This window comes from Microcaecilia unicolor, chromosome 5 (assembly GCF_901765095.1).
Source record: "Microcaecilia unicolor chromosome 5, aMicUni1.1, whole genome shotgun sequence".
Classification (NCBI taxonomy): Eukaryota; Metazoa; Chordata; class Amphibia; order Gymnophiona; family Siphonopidae; genus Microcaecilia; species Microcaecilia unicolor.
The window spans coordinates 133,763,446-133,769,192 of record NC_044035.1 but is presented as its reverse complement, the minus strand read 5'-3'; the positions used below and the strand labels follow the sequence as shown (position 1 = coordinate 133,769,192).

The 5,747-nt window shown below is 36.1% G+C and overlaps 1 long non-coding RNA gene across 1 annotated transcript; it reads left to right on the top strand.

Moving 5' to 3' along the window:
* The first annotated feature begins 637 nt into the window (after positions 1-637).
* Positions 638-3,664, top strand: LOC115470274. The gene is made up of 3 exons (XR_003942155.1): positions 638-797; positions 1,905-1,958; positions 3,376-3,664. It is a non-coding gene; the product is annotated as an uncharacterized LOC115470274 (long non-coding RNA).
* The last annotated feature ends 2,083 nt before the right edge of the window (positions 3,665-5,747 follow it).

The window sequence follows — 5,747 nt, the reverse complement described above, 5'->3', positions numbered from 1 at the left end:
ACATCTAGTAATGTCTATTAGTAGCAGTAATAGCAGTAGTAGTAGTAGTAGTTACTAGAAGTCAGTCTTGACTGGGCAAAAATAAATTGGATTTTGCTTTTTTAAAATGTGTTTAAAATGCAAGGGATACTAGTTCTTTCACTACTCTTCGAGCTCATTGTGCTTCTCTAATAAAAAATGAGAACAGCACCTTCAATAAACCTGAATTAACCTCAATAAATATTTTTAAAAGAATAACTATGAATAAGATAAATACAAATACACAGTCATGGAAAGTATTGAAAGAAAAAGATATTCACTCTTGAAATTAGCTGTCATAGGTGTCAACAAGGAAATACAAATTTATTTCATAGATGTTACACCACACAAGTCTTTGGAATGTGGATGTGTCTTATACTAAAATACAAGTTCTACCAGACAACCCGTTAAGAAAGTGACAAACAAAAATTGTACTGAAGATTAATTGATTATTAATAATGCCTTGTTCTCAATTCATAGTTAAAGTATAGTCATCTATTGAGGGAGTGTAACATCTTTCTTAGTCATCAGTAATTGTTACAGAATATCAACATTCCACCAATGCAAAAATATTTCCCAACTGGAATCCCTCCTATATAAAAGGAGGGTTTTCAAGCAGCCAACACAGAGCTTGGAAAATCCTACTTGCAGTCCATTTGCCTGATTCTGTCATACAGTGCAAGAGAAAACCATGTCTGCCAAGGGTGGTCACGGACAATCCCAACAGCAGCAACAGAACCCACAGCCATGCCAGCAAGTACCAGACCAATGTCAAAATCGTAAGTATCGTCTTATTCAGAAAATCTAAGAACTCTTTCATTTGTTTAAATATCTTTAGTTAGACTTTCTCAGTAGTTTAGGCGTAAAGAGAACATCTAAGAACTAAAATCACATATTCCCTACTAAGATTTAATCTTGTTCTTACTTGAAAAGTACAGTTGGAATGTCCTGTGCTTAGGTCATGGTTTTCTACAACACTTTGGGTCTGTTATTGAAAGGATTTGCGCACTTACCTTTGAGTGTTATACTGATAAATTGCCCTCTTTGAAAATCTACTAGGGCTGAGAGCCTAAGGTTATACTCAGAACTTCACAAAACTCCATGGGCTGATTTATGCCAAAATATTCAGTGGTAGTACCTTTCTAGGTCCTAGCATTCAGTATGAGGGCTCTAGCTGCCTCCCCTAAGTTATGCAGCCCACTGCCAAGTTAACTAAATAGATAACAAACTGAATTATCAGCTTTCCCCTCCTAAACCCCACCACCGCAAGATATTTCCCCCAGGAGCCTTTCTCCATCCTGAAACTCCATCCTACCTCCCTATAGGTCCCTCTGCCCAAGAGGCCCCCCACCCATTTGACTGCTCAAACATTTACTACCAAAAAGAGCAATTCTGTGAAGCATTTTTCAAAAGTATGCTTCATATAAAATAAAGTGCAAAACACCAAAATTGACATTTTTTTACAGTTTTTGCAATTTTATTGTTTTTTTTTCCCCCAGGCAGAATAGTTTGGGTCTGTTTCACTAAGTAATCGGATTATCTCATGTTCTGTGTTTATTGGGGGGAAAAAACACTTTAATGTCTCAAGTCAATATTATTTATATTAATGCCAGATATGATCAGTTATTCTAGTGATGTTCCTTACCAAGGGAGCAGCGTAGTAATGAGCAATTGTAAGATCTTTTTCATGACTGCTAAAATGCATTTGAATGATCTGTGCACTGGAGAACTATTAATCATACAAGTTTATATAAAACCATTACATTATCTTATTAACGATCAACAAACCACCAGATGTCTAGTTAGGATGAAACTTAGCCCTGAATTGCTACATGAAAAGTGTAAACTGCTTTGTTTCATGGCTGTGTATCTTCTCTACATTTCAGCCTGTGAACCTGTACAGCAGAGCCAGGGTCAGAACACACAGTGTTCTAAGCCAGGTATGAGGAATTATATTCGATAAGAGACATATGTTTGACTATAAAAGTTTACACTTAAAAGTGAAAATATTCTATAAAAGTTCTAAAAAGAAATATGGTTAAACGTTGTCATGCAGAAAAGAGGCAGCAGAAAGAAGTTGGAAGAATGAGCATTTACTTAGATCTGCAGACAGTATTTCCTGTAATTATTGCATGCACCTTGTACCTTGTGTATCTGAAGCACATGGCAGAATGATGTCTGACTATTCCAGCACAAATTCCATACAAGGGAAGATCTAATCTTTGAAAATGGATTAATTATAATAGGCCCAATAAAATATTTCTGAAGGTTTATTTCATGGATCCAGAAAGTCTTCAGAAGAAAATTCTGCATAGATGTACAATTCCTTGTATATAAGAAAGGTTTATAAAGCTTGTAAAACACAGATGTAAGAAAAGAACCCATAAGAATTGTAAACTTTAATATTCTAGTAGATATACTAAAGAAAGCCATCTCTGAGAACTGTCCTCTGTCTGCTCTTTCCCTGCAGTAAGGGGTCCTTTTGCTAAGGCGCGCTGAAAAAATGGTAGTGTAGACGCATCCATTTTTTAGCATGCCTGTAAAAAAAGGCCTTTTGGCAAAATGAAAATTGCTGCGCGTCCATTTTGGGTCTGAGACCTTACCACCAGCCATTGACCTGGTGGTAAAGACTCATGCGGTAACCTGGTGGTAATGACCTACAAGCACCAAATGCTACTTGGCGCACATCCGTTACGTGCGCCTGAAAATAAAAAATATTTTTCAGACGTGTGTAACTGACGCGCCCCAAAAATGAAATTACCGCAACAGCCACACGGTAGTTGGGTGGTAACTCCATTTTGGCACACGTTGAGCGCGTGTAGTCGCTTACACAGCTTAGTAAAAGGGCCCCTAACTATCTTCTTGCTCCTTCCCAGTACTAACAGATGTATGTTCAAAATCTTCAGGATTCTGTCCTACTTCCAGCCATCACTACTGTGTAGTAGAGCAACATATACTAATCAGTTTCTCAAAGTTCTGGATTCCTTCTTTTTACCTTTATCTTCTCTTCAAACCCCACCCGCTGCCTTCATTGGCATCCTTATCCCAGAAATGGTTCCTTGTATGCCATAACCTGTTAAGGCTACTTTTAATCCTGAACCTAAATATTCCTGTTCATGGCCTACTTATCTCACCCATTGCACCTCTTCCCCAGATGCACTCTCATTAGGAATAACTCTTCACAGTTGGCCACATTGTTTTAACTAAGACATCATCTCTCCATCCAAATGTCTTGCTCTATTACTTTTCTACTTTATTAGATTTTACAAATAATAACAATAATAATATATTGTGCCACAGATATTAACCCAGGACTAAAATGCAGTCTACTAATTTTGTTTCTTTGTTTCACTGTAGTTCCCTGTGAACCATATCCACCCCAGTGCCAGGACCAGGGGAAATCATACCCTGGAGGATGCAAGAAATGAAGACTGTATCTTGAATGACACAGACTAGAAGAAAGGGGATTGATGAATCAGCTGCATTACTTCTTGTGTGTGAATAATAAAATAAGGATATTAAACTACACTGCATTGACTTTCTTACATCTGTACCATCATTTTTAAAAAGTCATGTTAATTTCTTACCATCAGAGCATATTCAATCTTCAAACACCATCCTTCTAATAAAAATATTAATTATTTCATTTCCTGTTTTTCAGCTACTTTATTTTATTTATGATTTGAAGGTTCATGTGTTTTAAAACATAATATTAATTCAACTTCACATGGTTTCATAGTGCATTTGAAATATATTAGTCTATCAACATCTATCTACTTCCAGATAGCCTCAATAAGATAATGTTAATCCTTGGCAGATTTCAAAGAAGGTTAAACTCAGAATATATTCAGAATATATATCTTCTCATTTCTAACTGACTAAAATATAAAATGGACACAGTGATCAAAATGAAACATTGAAAACCAATATTCCACAATCTATAAAATGCAGCAAATAACTAATGTCTACCTGCCTGATATTTGAAAATTAATAAATTCTGAAAATGGTCCTGTCTGTCTAGTCTTTGATATACAAATGATCATAAAAATGTAACTTCTATTTTTATCTTCTGAATTTCCATTATTTTGAAAATTATAAATGCAGGCTACAGAAACCATGCACAATCTTCCTATGCAAAAGAACGTAAGTTTTGCTATACCAAAGGTCCACCAAGTCCAGCCCAAATCCCTTGCAAAGATGAGGTTGTTACTTTTTAAAAGTATTTAAGTAAAAAGTAAAAGTACTGGCTTCAAAAGCAATGAAGTAAAAGTAGAAAGTCTTCTAAAAAAATAAAGTAATAAAATACTACTACTACTACTATTAAACATTTCTATAGCGCTACTAGACTTACGCAGCTTATACAGACTTATTCAGCTCTTAAACTACAAAGTAAAAAGTATTCTTAACAAGTTGGACCACAGAATCTAGTATATTTACATGCAAACTTCCAGGGGGTCACACAAGGTCCTTCCTAGAAAAAAAACACCCTGAATATTGCAGTGGGCAGAAGAACATTAATGTATCTATTGGAAAACAAAACATGCTGGATTAGTACAGATTAGTCCTACACAGACACTTGATGCTAACAGAATACCCAGGCTTTTTCACACATGAATGGAGGTAGCCCCTCATGAAGTATAGAATAAGTAACCACAAACTAAAAATAGAAATATGTAGACAAAAAATAAACTGAACCCCCTTGAGAAGCCATACTCTGCACACAGTACAAGACCAAAGAAAGAAACAGTGACATATCCCTTTATAACATGCAAAATATAAAGGGAACAGATGTAAATTTCAAAAACTTACATATTCCATTTGCTATATAAAAAATTAACAAATAAATCAAAAATAGAAAATACAAGCCCTGTTTACTAAGGTGCGCTAGCTTTTTTAGCACATGCTAAAAATTAATGTGTGCCAACCGTGTAGATGCCCATAAGAGTATTATGGACATCTATACAGTTAGTACATGCTAATGCTTAGTGTATGCTAAAAATGCTATCTCGCCTCTAGCATGGCCTAGTAAACAGGGCCTACATTTTTTTGACTAGTTTTTGGAGGCTTTCTTTCTCATGGATCTTATATGGTTAAGATGCAGGATGAGCTTTGAGATAGGGGGTCACCTGGTTGTGGGGTGTCCCAGGGCTCCCCACTATCACCTCTTTTATTTAGGGGCCCCTTTGCTAAAGCACACCTGAAAGTGGCCTGCACTGATGTAGGCATTTGTGTTTTGGACATGCGCAGGTCCATCTGCTCAGCGCACCTGGAAAAAAGGCATTTTTTAATTTATTTATTTGCTGCATTTGTACCCCACATTTTCCCACCTATTTGCAGGCTCAATGTGGCTTACATTATGTTGCAAAGGCATCACCATTAACAGAGTAAGAGGTTCGGCATAATGTTACAGATTAATGTGCAAGGAATCAGGTAAATAGGGTCAATAGAATGATAATGCATAACATATCAATGAGAGCAGGTTAAGATATAATGATTAATAATGATAATACGATTCAAATAATCAAATTAGAAGGGATCAGTATTAGTTGGTTCTGGTATAGATTGGAATCAAGTCATTAAGGAGGATTCTTTTTGTAAGTCTCTTTGAACAGGTGCGTCTTCAGTAACTTCCGGAAGGTTGTCAAGTCGTGTGCTGTTTTTATAGTATTTCGTAGTTTATTCCATGATTGTGTACAGAGGTATGCGAAGGTAGATGCGTGTATTGATTT